The following is a 16,720-nucleotide window of genomic DNA, read 5'->3' on the forward strand; positions in this document are numbered from 1 at the left end:
GCTGTTTCCAATGATGGCTTCAGCAGCAAAAACAATCCATTAAAACGATACAAAAAGTCGAAAAAAGTCACTTAGCATTTCACTTTGCCATACTGAAAAGTGAATTAGATTAATTTTGCTACACTTTCATTATAGAAAGAAAACAAATTAATGAAATTGCGACAATCAGCAGTTGTGACATTTTTTGCTCACCCTCAAATCACGCGGAGCTATTTTTAATATAGGCATAATTAATTATGCAAAAATATTAATAAGAAGCAGGTGGTTTTTCTCCTAATTGGAAACACAAGTAGGAGCGAGAAAAGCAAAAAATTTCTCTCACAGTTTTCAGTAATGCAAAATACCAACATACCTTCAAAATTAACCAAACGATAAGAGTAGCTGGATGTTTCGCAATTGGCACAAAATGCGCCGACAGCAATGAAAGAAATACAAAAATTAAAAAAATAATAACAGAAAAAAATATTTTGCCTTCAGTAAAAGTCAATTGAGTTTAGCCTTTCGTCGCCTCAATTGTAAGTTTGCTCATACTGTCTACAAAAGCAGAGACAACGTTTTTTGTATTGTTTCTCGAATCCGCACCGCGGCCAGAAAGACTTCGCATTTGACTCCCTACAAGCTTTCCCTGAGGTACCTGAAATCGACCGAAAAAACAACCTGTTCTTTTGTTCCTACTACTTCGTGAAGTGACAGGATATATAACCTCAAAAATGGCATTTTTGTTAGCTGCCTTCTCAAAAACTGAGGTATTAAGAATTGCTTGTTTTGGAAAACTAAAGAGATCGAACTTTAAACAAGAAAAATAGTGCAAGAATACAAATTTTAATGGCATAACAGTTTTTTTTATTATATTTCCCACAAAAATATTCGCCAATAATATTTTATTTTGTTGTGCCGAAAACTTAACTAATCAATTTTTTAAACCTCGATTGGTCAAAACATGTGAAGGAAACAAAAAGGAGCAGAACTTAGAGTCTTGGCCTGGTTATAGGAATCTACATTCAAATCGGGTGTCAATAATTTTCTAAGTAATTTCTTTGTGGTCGTTTTTTAAGCTTTTCTAGGAACAACCAACAGATTGAGAACAAAGGATGTTAATATCCGAATCATAGCAGAAACTATTTCAATTATGTTGAACAAATGTCCCGCGATGCAGCAAATTTGAAAAAATTTGGTCATACTTTTCAAGATGTCAAAAATTAGGAACGGAAAAATGGATCACAAATAGACTTTTTTGAATAGTTACCCAAATTATCCGACAGAATATATCGTACAAAAGAACATTTTCCTGTATCAAAGAAACACAAGGGTTGTTTTAAAATAACCATCTTAAATTATAGTTCCACAGAGAGATTTTCTTCCCTACGGTATATTGTAAATTTGAATCAAGTTCCACGTTTTCACTTATGACCTACTTCGTTCCGCGTAGAACTGGACTAAAAATCAATTCAAGAGACAGTGATCGTCGCTACTTAACAGAACCTAACAGTTAAGCCTGGAGACATAAGGCACAACTTAAAGTTCGAGTTTACATGAATAAATTAGAATGCACCTATTTAACCATAAGTAAAATTACTCATTTAAGATGCACCATTGGTGTTTTCAAAAATTATCCATCATTGGTGTTTTCAGCTACCTGGTTTTAAGTTGCAGAGCATTTCTGAAGACCCCGATCAAGATTGGCGTTTTATAACTAAGTTACCGCATTTAAGTTTTTTGCCTTTCCAGCCTGTCGCAACCAAAATTGGGTTTTTACCGACAGCCACTACTTAAATTCAAAATTTCCAGACTTTGTACTACCGGCGTGGCTCCAAAAACTATCTGCAACCGGCGTTTCCGACGAAAACAACTGAATTCCGCACAATCAAAAAAGCTAGGTGGCTTTGGTGTTACTGGGTCAAAAGTATCCGCGATCGACTCTGCTGAAAAAAATTTGAAAAACGTATACGATTATATCGATTGGTAGAAATTATTTTAAGACCAACGATTTTGAAAGTTTGACATAAGAAGTTTGAAACGACATTCTGTATTGGCAAAAGACGAAGACCCCCCTAAACCATCATAGCTCTGTCCCAGTTCTTGAGTGTTGTCACAAAGCAAAAGATCAAAACCAAAGTTCGAATGTTTCTTTTTGTCTCACAAACATGGTGCGAAAAAGAACCATGGAACCATTGTCAAAAAAAAAATTGCATTGGTATCGAGTGATTTGTCTAATTTTTTTGTTGTAATAAAACTGTTCACATTGTCATTTTCGCGTTCTCGCCTTATTACTTTAGAGAGTAATTTCAGCAGTTCGTATACGTGTAAGTCATTAATTGAGCAAACACTCTGCGTGTTTGCTCACACAGTTTTTCCACTAATCCTTACTTCTTAGGTTTTTATTGAGGCCAAACGCAAACCGAATTAAAAATTTTTGTAGTTATTGCAAGTTTTTTAAAGCGGTTTTATAGGCAACTCCGTAGTATAATACACGATATTGATATATTGGTTGTTTAAACTGCTAGTAAATTCTAATGAGAACAGATGAGCTGAGAAACTCTTTTGTTTGATAAAAATGCATATGAATCGATTGCAATTTTTTTCTGACTGATTCAATATGTTGGTTGAAAGTAACATTTCGATCCAAAATTAATCCCAGGTATTAAACTGCACTTTTTAGTCCTATCGTGTTTTGGTTCCAAGTAAAACTTTCAATTTTTTCCCCATTTGTAATTATTATTTGTGTTTTTCCTTTGTTTGTTGTAAGTTTATTGTTTTCCATCCATTCGGATATTAGTTCCAAATTTGTTTTAAGTTCTTTAGTTTCGTTGAGTATTCCAAAAAGTTTAGTGTCATCCGCATAAAGAATACATTCACAGTGCTGTCGTATATTGGGAAGATCCTTGATATAAATAAGAAAAAGCAGGGGACCCAAAACAGAACTTTGAGGTACCCTACAATGAAGCTTCTCTGTTGCTGAATAATTGCTCGAATGAAAGACATAGTGGTGTCTATTGCTGAGGTAGGATTTAAGTAAATTAAGAGGAATGCCTCTCAGCCCTTAAAGGTGACACTGTGAATAAGGGTATTATGATCAACGGTATCGAAAGCTTTAGATAGATCTAAGAGTGTGCAGTGCGTTAATTTAACAGTATTATTGCTTTCAATAAGAACCTCTAAAGTTTCCACAATTGCATCAATTGTAGAGCTTTTGTTACGAAATCCAAACTGTTTATTGCTTAATCAGATTTTGGGCTTGGTTCCTCCGCTCTTTTTTAAAATATAATAATAATTTTTTTCTGGCTTCTATTCCTCAATTCCATTTTTTATAATTGGAGATATCGATCTCATCGCCGATTTTTCTAAGCCCACTTGTAGCGCTCTTACATTTTATCCATAGGTCTGCCCTCCAGGTCCCGGTTGTCGCAACTTCATGACCAGACATTCGTGGTTCATTTGCAGACTATGGCAACCAAAGGTTATTTTTTTTCGCGGCTATAAACTCACAGTATTATATAAATATTGGTTTGTGGATTGATATTCAGCGCAAATTTTTTTCTTAATTGTATCATAAATTGAACAAACATATTGCTCATTTTTTTGCTTTCATAGATTCATGTCATGTAAACTACCAGTATATTGAACAACCATTGAAACAATTGTTTTTCATAACAGAATTCGTTGAAATTTAGGGAAAAAAAGTTTTAAAAATTTAGTTTTTCTTATGAGACCTTTTTGGTGATGTAAGTAATAATAGTTTGTGATTATTATGTACCTAATAATGTTTAAAATAAACCTATTGAGTGATACCAAGTATCTATTGACACAGTTGATGAAACATGGTGCTGTAGAGTAAAAGGTTGCGGGATCGGATCTGACCCGGGAAAAAGAACCATTTGATTCAATTCATTTACTATGATTATCTTCAACATTTCCTTCAGTCAGTACTGTTTCAGCGATGATTCAGAGTTGCTCAGAATCTGCAAAATTGAGTGTCTTTAGTGACACTGGTGGTGGTTTATAAACCAGCCGATGTTTAAACCAGCTGCCATATAAACCAGCAGACAATGCGTAACTGTTATATAATAGTTATGTACCAATTATATAACAGTTACGAAAGTTGTGCAAATTTGATTCATATGACGTAACTTTTTGGCTGGTTTATATACTTTGGTTTCATATGACGTAAATTTTTGGCCGGTTTATATACACTGCCTATATTCGGTTGGTTTATACTTCGGCTGGTTTATTCACACTCGACACTGGTACATTGCTGTTAGAAAATTGTATTTTCAATGATAAAAAGATATAAAAATTGAGCAGTTCTTCCATAACAATATCATCTTCCACATCTCCACTATAAGTTGAAGACGTGCCGAAGAAACCGCAAATTTTGGTCCAAGAAAATAAATAACTCTGAAAATGGGATTATGTACGTTAAAAAAATGGCTTTTTTAGATTCTGAACTGGTTGATCTCAAAAAATTATTATAGAATGAATTTATAGAATGAAAAATTGGCCTTTTTAGATTCTGAACTGGTTAATCTCAAAACATTATTATGGAATGAAAAAAATCAATCGTTTATAAAAATCGATAATATCAAATGTTAGTATTAGTTTAAAGAGCAAAAAATGGTTGATACCAATTTGGTTTTTCTCATTTTTAAAGATTTCCTTTGGTCAGGGCTTCATTTTCTAGTCTGAGAGCTTGAAATCGAGTAAACCTTGTAGCCTCTTTTGTGAAATTACACAGTAAAACAATAAAGTTTCCTTTTTTTGAACTTGATATTGAGAACAGGTTATCAAAAAGAGTGATAAAAAACATCATAAAATTTTCTGAAAGTGAAATTAATCTTCCAACGACAGGCTATCAATCTTAGCAAGTCGTATTAAAATAGCATAACATGAGCCATTAAATATAACTAAATTTGTGGTCCTTAGATCTGCATTAAGGTAAACATTAATGTCAGGCTATTGTAATGGTATTTAGAAACCCCTCAAATCAGCTGAAGTAATTTACTAGCAAAAGTAAAATTTGATCATGATTTATCTGAGTTATTTTCCTAAAGCTGGGGCTAATGAGGTTTTTGAAAGAAAAAACTAAAATTATGGCTATTTTTTGAAGGACAAAATGAAAAAACTTATAGGCCAAATACATCCGATCGGCGTGACAACTTAATGACATCATCCTGATTTGAAATTAAAATCATTTCTCTAAAGCTGGAAATTAACCGCGATGTGGGGGATTTTAACGTCAAAACAAGGTGACTTATTTGATTTATTGTTCAAATCCACTTTCTAAGTCTCAGGAATTATGATAGATATAAATAAACATTCGCAGCTTTTCCAAGTGTTTATGCCCCCGTCCTGCCCTCTCACTTTTACAATGTCCACAAAACCACAAAAATGGTTATTATTTTCCAGCGTAATCCCAACTCTAAGCGCACTTTTTATGCTTAAGCGTTCAGTTCAAGAAGAGAAAAAACACATTTCCCCTCCCCAAATTAACCAAGTGAACGATCGTCCCCTATAGTTAACTGGCAACGCTCAAAAGCCAACATATAACCTGCTGAATTCTGATTGAATAAAAAATTATCTCCAACTAACGATGCCATCTCCTCCCAAAAAAGATTTGGCAGAGATTATTTACTTGGTCTGAACTTTTAATATTCGTGACTTGTGACGAAATAGATGTTTGTCTTTTTTTGGATTTTTTATTTGGCTTCCGAAAAGTCTGGGTCGAAATCCACGACTAATCATCAGACTTAATAAACGGACAAAACTCGCAAGTTGGACGGGGTTTTCAAATCGCGGACAAAATATCGAAAGTTTTGGTCGCAAGAGTCTGGAAAATAGCTGTGATATATTCTGAATTTATGTCACACTAGTCCGAACATGCAGTCTCGCCAGTCTGGATACCAGTCTCAGAAGTTACGATTGATATCGGGCAAATGTTCCATAAGCGTAATTAGGAGGATATAACTTAGAGTTTTTGAAGGCTTAATGAAACGATGATAAAAAGTCAAATTTCGAAACGTCAGGAAATGAAAATCAGAATAAAATAAAAACAAGTTTCAGAGAATCAAAATTTAAATTGTTAGCAACACTTATGGTTTAGTCGTATATGAAATACAAAAAGAATAGTATAAATTATACATAAATTTGTGGCAATGAAAAAGTCCAACAGCCGAAAAAGCAGCAGCTTTCTTTTCAAAGCCACTTTCTTTTCAAATCGGTCGCGCCGGACGCGTCTAAGTTTCCGCAATCACACCGATGGCGGGCGCATCACTTTGGTCAGCAAAGTCTCGAAATGTGGAAATTCCGTTGCTGCGTTCTTAAAACACCCAGTTTTGAACGCGACCATCTGGAAATTAAGAAAAAAACGTTCGCGATACTATGAACCACAACCTCAGTATCAGCTGAACATTTTTTTCTAATTTAAAATTTGGTCATGTTAAAAATATCTAAGCTTCACAAAAATTGAGATTTAAAAAAGGTTAAGCTGTTTAAAATTTTAAGCTGTTTAAAAAATTTTTATTTTCAGTTTCCAAACTTGTCAGAAAAAAAACTACAACTACAAAGTTTATTCGGACAATTGCTACAACATAAATTTTATATCTCTATCATAAAAGACTATAAAATCAAAATAAATTTTTATCAAAGAAAGTGGTTAAAATGTCTTGTTTGAAAACGCACGCGTTTTTTTTTTCTGCTTCAGTATGTTTTCGTTTCACAAAAAAATTATATTTTCGTATCACGGAAATTTTGAAAGACTCCGACATCAGTATCAGGTCATCTGAGAAAAGAACAGGCTCGACTTATTGGCATCAAAACCTTTTATTTGACGAAAAAGTGGTCTGATTCGACGCGAACGCAAACTTGGGCTGATAATTCAAGCAAGTGATGACCCTTTATTCACTTTTTAGCATAATATCGGAAAAAAAGTATAAAATTATAACAAAAAAAGTAAAAAAGTATTACAAATTATAATACCCTATGGGTCGGCAGGTGGTCAAATCGCCCCCAATCCTTATATCCGCTGGTGCTGCAGTGAATTTGAAAATAGTTATCCATCAAGAGCCGAACACGCTGCAAAATTCTAGTATATTTTACTCAAATGGTTCTCAAGTGTTCAATATTGAAAAAAAAATTTCAAAAGAATTTTTTTGAAGAGCTTCTAGAATGGATTTTTTCAAATATCATCATTAAAGATTAATCCAAATATTCTGCAATCTGAAAACAAAAAATAGAAAATCCTGCTTGCGACATCATCTGGGCCACGGCAACTGCTTAAGAAATATATGATATGATCAGAAAGCTTTTTGAACTATGTTTTAATATTATAATTGAATCGTTTGTTTTATCTTTTTGCTTGTTTTTTTTTGTAGAAAAACAAGAGTGTTTGCCCGCATTGACTTTGCAAACCTATTCAGTACTGTCCGAGCATTTGAACTGCTTTTTTGAAACAAGAAGTAATAACGCAGATCAAACATTTTCAAATTTGCGTGATCTTGTAGTTACAGATGTACCTGATTTTCAAACAACTTGATCATTGATGCGTATTGAACTGTAAAAACTGAGCAATTGAACTGTTCACGCCCAAATAAATTTTTCCGTAAAAGTGTAAGGGAACTCAGACATATACAAAAAAAAACTAATCATGAATAGCAGAAGCGCATGTAGGTAGAAAAATATCAAACTAAGTTGAGACAATGAGTTAGAAGAGCTAGAAATTACCAGACTAAGATGAGAGCGTGTGTTTCGAAGAATTAGAAAAATATCATCTAAAATGAGAAAGAGCATGAGTTGAAGAGTTCAAAAATACCACACTATGATGAGAGCGCGAGTTTCGAATAGTTAGAAAAAAGACTAAGATGAGAGCATGAGTTAGAAGAGTTACAAAATAACGGATTGAGATGCAAACGTGAGTTAGAAGTGTTGGAAAAAACCAGACTAAGATGAGAGCGTGAGTTATATTTTTTTAGGAGGAATTGAGAATCTGAAAAATATCGAGTTTCGATACGAGCTTATTTATTCACTTTCAGTAAAAGGTCGTGAAACCCTAGAAGAGACTGCTCGTATCAGGAAGAAACCCTGAAAACATCCCGACTGCCTATAAAGGTCTATAGAACAGCGTTTGCTTTAGAAAAAACGACGAATTTCTCAATCAAAAATAAAAAAGAAATCTGCTTTTTTTTTAAATTTGTTTAAACCATCCCACCACACGCCATATGAAGTACAAAGTGATAAAATTTGCTCCTAGTTTTGCAGAAATTACAATAATAAACCTGCATCAACAAATTTGTCACAATTTCTCAGAGCGATTATATCTCCAATTACGCAATAATAGCGCGAAATATATCGCGCGTTACTTGTCTCATATATGCAATTTTTGAACCCTCATAAATTTACTAAAAATGATCACAGGTGAAATATTTTGGTTAATTTGAGCTCAAGATAACAATATTTTTCGGTTGATATAAACAAATCCGTCAAAAAAATTTTTGTTAAAAGTCGAATTTTTTTTGGTGAAAAAAACCACGCCGAGCACAATTGTTGCGACACTTTCTTAAAAACCCGTAACAATTACTAAAGCAAACCGAATTTTTACGAATTAAAAAGCGAGCAAGTAAAATCAGTTTAATCGAACTCTGATAACGAAGTTTTAGCCAAAATCAAAAAGTTTCCAGACTCAAAAGTACGACCCAGAAAACCATTGCAATTTACCTGGAATATTTTCAAGGTTTTTTTCTCGTGCACTTAAATTCTTTCAGGTATTGCAAGCAAAATTTGTTTCCAAATAATATTTAAAATGAAGTTTGATTTAAGAAAAAAATGTTTCTTTACTACTAATTTTCTCTACTGGTGTGGAAGAAATATTGTAAATGATTGTTAAAATGGGGATATTTGCTACTACTTTTACCTAACTTTGAGGGACAAATATTTGGTGATTAATTTTTAAAGAAAGTTTGTGGCAAAATTTTTTTTGTCACTTATGTTCGTTCTTGGTTCTCGGCATATTTCGAAAATTTAATTGGCAGACCTAAAAAAACTGTCTTCAAGTTGTTAAGATATTATGATTTTAGAATAAAACATTTTTTCTCAGCAAATTGACGCCGAGTAGTTTAGAATGTTATCTTCAATTGTTAAAAATATTTCTGTTCATCTTTTCAGTTTTCCGAAATCATAAAATAGTTTTATAGAAAAAAGGCATAAATTCTGTAATTGGTCCGATTTTCGAAGAAAGAAACGGGACATTTGTAGTCAGGGTGTTTTTTTCACTGAACTTATTTTGACTTTTTTAGCAGTTTTTTACGGAACTTGTTTGTTATCATTTGAAAATACTGTTGTTCTGAACTCAAGTCTTAAAAGACTTTTAACCTGTAATTTTTTGTTTAATGATTGCAAATTTGGCCAATTTAGGACAATTATCAAGCGATATATTTTGTGCTATAAGCGCGTAAGCGGAGACTCAACCCGTTTCCAAGTTGGATTGAGGCATGCTCCTTGGTCTATTCAGTACTTTGTTATATGCAAAATCAGGGGCAAATCTAGGATTAACTCGAAGAATTGCGGATTTTGAATTAAATTTTGAAAATTTTGTCGACCAATTTTTAGGTCGATCAAATTGATTTTCCGAGTGCTCCTAGAAAACAATTAAGTCCTTAATTTGACGCGTTTCTCAAAACTCTCGTGTGATTGTTTGATTATTTAAAAAAAAACAAAGAAAAGGTTATGAAGCAGCTTTATTTTGTTTTAATTTTATTTCACTCAGCAGAAACAAGTTCACCACATAATTTGTCATCAAATGGTCATACAAAATTGTCCAGTTTTTGTTTAACCAAATATTGCCAAATTTGGAGGAAAATGAAGACACTATGGAGCAGGGGCGGACCTAGGTTTTTCTCGAGGGGGGGGGGGCGGATTTTGACGACATTTTTTTTAGGTCGACCAAATTGACTTTTCGAACTCTCCCAAAGCACTGTTTTGCCCCTATTTTGGCAAAATTTTCTGCGCCGCAGGCAAATTTTTGAAAAAACAGTCAAAAAAGCCGTTTTTGGGCACTTGTTGGAAAATTTTGACCAAAAAATTGCATTTTTTTGGCGCGGGCTCCCCCTCAAAGTTAGTATATATTGGCGCCAAAGGCGCCTTTAGAAAAATTTTAGGGTCAGTCGGCCAAAAATGGATTTCTGAAAAAGTATCAAAGGGGGGACCCTTTGGGTCGGCAGGGGGTCGAATCCCTGAAGGGGGGAGGGGGCGTCCGCCCCCCCGCCCCCCTTCCTCCTAAATCCGCCCTGCTATGGAGTTTGAGTTAAACAATATTGCTTCTATCCGGCCAATTACACAAATGATTTTACCCTTTTTGATTTCATTACGCATAATTAGGCCCATTTGCAATGTTCAAATGCCCAGATTATCTTCATTGCGGTCAAAAAACGTTCCATTGAAAAATTTTACTTAGTTGCCAAAGTTGATCTAAAAACAACATTATTATACGTGATCTCTCACTTGCTTCAACAAGCAAAATTGTTTGTTAGATAAATACGAGGTTAAATATGTCATTTTCAAATAATAAACCATGTTATTTAGATTTTTGTCGGTCTCCCAAAGTAATATGAGCACAAGGCCGATCTATCACATTAGTAAGTCAAGGTACTTTTTTTGTTTCTGAAGCAACTTTTACATTAGGCCAATTTGGATAGATTTGTGATATAGAAACTCTTTCATGCTCATTTTTCTCTCCTTACTTTTATGATAATCTGATTAATAATTTCAAAAATATTTTAACAAGCGTTTTTTTTTTGAATTACAGAGCGCTTCCTCAAGGCATGATCTATTATGTTTTTTGACGAAGTTTATTGATGCTCACGCAAAAAACTATTTATTTGATGCTCACGCAAAAAACTATTTAAGTATAATAATTGTTTACAGCTTAGAAAGATTGAGCGCCAGTTTAAAGTTTAGTGTACATAACTCATACATGGAAAACAATCGCTTCAGTATTCTTTGAAAATTTTTTGCTTCAGTTTCAACTAGTATTTTGAAACAGATTTATGTTTCTGATGTTGCCGAAAACGAATAACATTTAAAATTCCGTTTTGCTCAGCCTTTCGCTAACTATCGTTAATTGGTTGGATTCGATTGGATGAAGCTCAACATTAATCTGTAAGATAGATCAGAAACCCCCTCAACTGCATTTTGAAGGCTCAGTTAACGCCACAAATAAAAGTGTGCAAATACCACTGGTAATCTATTCTAAATAAACTTAGTTAAAAGACTAAAATAAAGTTTTGAACTAAAACTGACTGAAGTCTTAAAAGAACAACTAGTGACGCGAAGACCACTGGACTTCGAACGGCAAACGTTGACCGGTACGTAATTATCACACAGAATTCAAGGTCAAAACATATTGAAAATACATAATCACAACGTTCCACACTGCACTAAAAAATTGTATCTACACTTTCCCTGTGTAGCCAATATCACACATATACTCCATTCTCCCCTCACTCCACGAGGGCAAAAATTGAACAAAAAGTATCAGCGTTCAGCGCCAATGGAATTTACAGAGATGATACAAATTAAAATGGAGATGACTATGTGATAATAATTACAGGCTACCTACAAGATGAAACAAATATATACAACGACTAGACAACTGAAGATATGTTATGTACAATTAGGGTCATGTGACATATGAACAAACTGAACAGACTAAACTAAATAAGTCTTCTAGTGGTGTCAAGTATGCCGATGGGGACTCTAATGAAAACACTGTCTCATGACTTTTTGATGCTGCGAAGGTTATGAGGGGTTCCTCGTCCGAATCTAATATTTCCGTGGTCGTCGCTCCTGAAGACACCTGCAATATGAATCGCCTGTCTTTGTAAATTTTTGGGGGACCTGGATTTCTTCTAGGACGTCGCTCGCTTCGGGACCTCTACTGTTGGAACCTCTGTGGTTTCCTCTGGTGAGCTCTCAATCATAATAGGGTTATTGCTTGTGCCCACCGATGATGCGTTGAAAGTCTGTGAGGCCGTTTCTTTCGCAAGTGATCGTCCCGACTGATCTAAAGCACTATCACTAGTAAATGTTTGAGAGTTAAGTACAGTCTCCAAGGTGGTTCCCAAATAATCCTCTATAACTTTTTCCCAATGGTCTAAGTCTAACGAAAAATCTAGATCCGAATAAGCGAATTTTGACCCTTTAAAGATCGGTACTTTTGTTCTCCTCCTTTTTGTGCCCTTCACTTCGCTGGTACATAAGATGTTGACGAGCCAGTTTTGTTCGTGTCCCTTTTCTTCGATGGCGACTTTTTCTTTCGTTTCCCTGCTAAATCATAACTACTAACTATCGAATTCGGGACTGAACAAAATTTACTAGGAGCCAATGAAGTTTTCTTAAAAGCCAGGTCCGATTTTCTGAGTACATGAACATTATTGAGGGTTACCGTAGTATGTGAACTATCAGACAGTGGTTTTCCACCAAGGGGTATAAATTACGGTTCGCCTTCCCTTCTGTTAACCGTCTTCCTAAACCAATTACCTCCTTAGCTGAAAGAATTAGATAGCGGTGCTCTTCGCAGATCTTGGTCTGTTTTTTCGGTCGTGTCGCTCTCGTATCCACTCTTGTCTGCTATTGAGTTTTCCAAATATCCGTCCTTAATGTTGGTTTGGGTTCGTTAAATGACATTGCCATAAGTTTTGCTTTCATTGTGTAGATGAGGCGCTCTACGACTCCATTGGATCTATGATCTCTGACTGTATATAAAACTAGATTAATATTGTTCTTTTCACAGAAGTTTTTAAAAATCGTTCGAAATAAAGCATGACCAGTGGTCGGCTCGGATAGACTTCGGGTATCCATGTGGTCGACAGTAATCTGACATAAAAGATAATAGCGAAGAGGCTGAAGTGTTATTCGCCACTTTGGCTGGAGGAAATTTAGAGAAACGATCTATACACAACAACAGATAATTTGAATTACCCCAGTTTATGTCCATGGGCATGCGTAGTCTAGGTCTAACTCTTCATTTGGTTCTGATAAGGTCGGCAATTTCTCGGTGTTTTTTGTACTCAAACTTTGGATGCAGTTTTTCCCGTGGTAGTAATTCTCTCTATACAAATGGGGCCACCAAATGTTTTCCGCTAGGGATTTCATTCCAAACTGTCCTGGGTGTGTCGCGTGAAGTAGCGTCATGAAAGGCGATCTCAGAGCTGCTGGCACTATTAACTTGTTATCTTTAAATAACAACCCTTCCTTCATATGGATATCTTGTTGAAATTTCTTCAGGTAGGCCAAAAATGGTCTGCCCTCTTCCACTGCCTTCTTCACGTCCTGTCATTAATTTAATTAGTTTCTTCGAGCAATGTTCCGTAAAAGCCAATAGGGTGGTTGGTAAATTTATCTGCCTTGTCTCCCTTGTATCTGTTAAGTAATTTTGTATGTATTACAGTCATAATGTGCTTATCGAAATTTAGAATAATTCCTTTTTCATCTGCCTGAAAACAATTTTTGAAGTTTTTACTGAAAAAAATGATTCTAAAGTTGTGTTTTTGTTTACTTGTTTTAATAACGAATCAATTAATAACAAGGAATGAGATAAAAACAAAGTAAGTTTTGTCAGAAAAAAAAGGTGATATTACTAAAATTTTGAACGATTTAGTGGATTACAACCACTTGTGCAAAACTCTGCTCGCGAGTGGTTAGAATTACAAACTCGATTTGTGTCCGTGACGCAATTAAGAATATTCGCAAAGAACGACCGTTGGATGTGTAACGCTAATTTTTTCTGTCAGCCCATTGGATTATTATAAACCGAGTTAGTAACACTGTTTACGTCCATTGGATAATACAATTCGTTCTTTATACAATTCTTGTTCTTAATATCACTCTTTACAATAAAATTATTTTAAATCTTGTTCACTGTTGCCACTACGAATTCGTTATCGTAGTATGAGGTTGGGATGGCTTTTCTCGACAAAAAATCTATGATCTCGACAAGGTGATCTCGACAATAAATCTGTGAATCCCATTTCTTTTCCTGGGATACATCTGATCTTAAAACTAAACAGTAAAAGTCAATTTACCCAACGGGTCAGTTTGCTGTGCATAGGTTTACATTTTGATTTGCGTTTAAGGCCGCTAATAACGCCTTGTTGTCAGTAACGATCTCAAACTCGGCGCCATACAAGTAATTTTAAAATGCTCAGTAGCCCAGACCACTCCCAAAAACTCTAATTCATTTGTCCAGTATTTCATTTTGTGACTATTTAAAAATTGGGAGGCAAATGCTATAGTTAACCAATTTTTTCCGTCCCATTGTTCTAATGTGGCTCCCAAACCAATGTGTGAGGCGTTTGATTTTAGTCTTGATGTCCTTTTTTAATGATTGTTCTCTGTACAATTTACGATCTGCCTCTTTAGTTATTCGAAAAGTTTCGTGTGGTCATCGTTCCAATACTAAACTGATTTTTTAACTAACAGTGCGCGTAGCGGCGAACTTAGAGCTGAAAAGTTTGGGACAAACTTCATGTATTGATTTATCGAGCCAAAGAATGACCTTAGTTCGGAGATGTTTTTGGAAGACTTTTTATCGAATCCGATTTTCCCACCAATGGTTTCACCGCCGAGTGTGAAATCTTGAAACCCAGCACATCTATGCCTTTTTGAAAGAACGCACACTTCTCCCATTTGACTGCCATGTTTTTACTATCCAAAATGTTTAAAATATTTGAATGTATCGCTTTGTGTTCGTTCAGAGATCTTTTTGAGGCTTTTGCAATATCGTCAACGTAACAGTTGGTAAACGGGATATCTTTAAGTAGTGAGTTCATCACCCTTTGGAATCCATTTGGCATATCGCCCAGCCCGTAAAATCCCGTCAAAAATTGATATGTCCCGGTGGTTTCACCACCTACGATGCTGGAGTTTCATTGTTTGCCCGTGTCAGTGCATAATTGTAATTGACTGTATTCATTTTTTAGATCTAAGTTTCTGAACCAAACTGAGTTTTTATTTGAAAGTTGAAGAGCTATGTTGTCCATGAGCTCGTGTATGTTCGGCCTTGGATATTTGGTCTTGAATATCTGGTCATTTAGGAGTTTTGAGTCTAGGGCTAACTTGATACTACCGTCCTTTTTCTTAAATTACAATTGGACTAATAAAGCAGTCTTCATCAAATTTGCTTAGTTTCACAAAAAGTCCCTCTTTTTCCATTCTGTTTAATTCCCCTTTTACACTTTCTAGTAAATGAAGGGGATCTCTTCGGCCTTTAGCTTGAATGAGTTTGAATGGGGTGTGAAAATGGGTGATCTTTCTGTCCAATGGTGTTTTCTTTGCTCTATCAAATAGTCCTTTCAATTTAGGGTACAAGTTTAGGATTGTATCCGTATGATTATTTAACTTAAACGATTCTGGAAGGGTCACGTTGTTGACTGGTAGTAGTGGTTGTCTTTGTGCTATTTCTATTCCAATTCTAGTAGGTTATCATTTCCTAAAAATTTCCTCTCATGTCCAATGGTAATAAAACATGGAGTATCTTCCGAGATCAATCCGTTGAATTGAGTCCTGACTAGGATTTTCCCGATGATGTTAATTGTATCGTTGGTAAAGCCGCAATATAGTTCAAGAGTTTTCTTGTCAACTGGGTGTTTTTTCAATCGTGGATTTCTCATTTTCAGTTTGTAAAGAGGTTCTGCTTCAGGAAGTTCACTGGGCTCGCCCAATCCACTGGAATATTCAGGTTAACTATTGCGTCTTCTCCTGATCCAATGTTCACAAGTTTCTTGGTTTCAAGGCCGTTGGTATCGTAAATAGCTCTGATAATCAACACGGAATAATAGTCGTTGTCGCTAGTCCCCTCTTCTGTCCCCATGCAATAATCACTCCACAAAAGTTTTCATCTATTCTCGCCTGTGGGTTCTCTGGGGAGTATGAACAATTCTGATTATTTACAACTTCTTCTACATTAATTACAGTGGGCCTTCTTCCTTTCGAATTACATAGTCTTCCAAAGTGTCCTTAATATGTACAAATGTTACAAATTATTTCTTTCGCCGGACACACATTCAAATGTCCCTTTGTAAACGCGTTTCCACATTTCATACAGGTATTGGATTTTTCTATGTTCAGGTTTGGTTTCTTGTTTAAAGTATTAAAAGTGTTGTGCACTCTACCGCTCTTGACGATGGATGCTCTTGTCATATTTGTTAACTTAAGATGGTTATAATAGCCTTTCTCGTCTATGATAGCTTTGTTTAGTGTGTCCACTGGATTAAGTGTTTCTGAGAGTAATCTTTGTTGTAAGTCACAGTTTTTCTTGTTAAAAATGAATACGTCCCTTATCCACTACTACTCGGCGTTGATGCCAATTTCACATGATCTTGCTAAGTCAGACAATGCCCCCCATAATTGTTGGCAAGTTTTCTTGTCCTTCTGTTTTCTGCTTAGCAGTTTGTAGCGTTCGAACTTCATGTTTTTGGGTTTGATAAAAGCTGTTTCCAGTAGGCCGAAAAATTCTTTGCAGGAGATTGCTAGGACTTTAACCCTTGGGTGTTTTTGAGCGAACAATCTCTTTCCTTCAGCTCCTAGGGCCAGATATAAGATTGATCTTACTTTTTTATCGGCCTCGTATCTCCTCATGCCTCCGAATTTTCTTTTCCCTCTGCAATTTGTTTGTCTTCTGCGTGTTCATAGACTCGCATGTTTCTTTGTTTCTGGCCTCCCTAGCTTTCCTCTG

The 16,720-nt window shown here is 35.2% G+C and overlaps 1 protein-coding gene across 8 annotated transcripts in view; it reads right to left on the bottom strand.

The window, feature by feature from the left end:
- The window catches only part of LOC134854256 (cholecystokinin receptor type A-like), a 90,076-nt gene that overhangs the window by 18,963 nt on the left and 54,393 nt on the right, over positions 1-16,720 (bottom strand). The window lies entirely within an intron of this gene.

Source organism: Symsagittifera roscoffensis, chromosome 9 (assembly GCF_963678635.1).
Source record: "Symsagittifera roscoffensis chromosome 9, txSymRosc1.1, whole genome shotgun sequence".
NCBI classification, from domain to species: Eukaryota; Metazoa; Xenacoelomorpha; order Acoela; family Convolutidae; genus Symsagittifera; species Symsagittifera roscoffensis.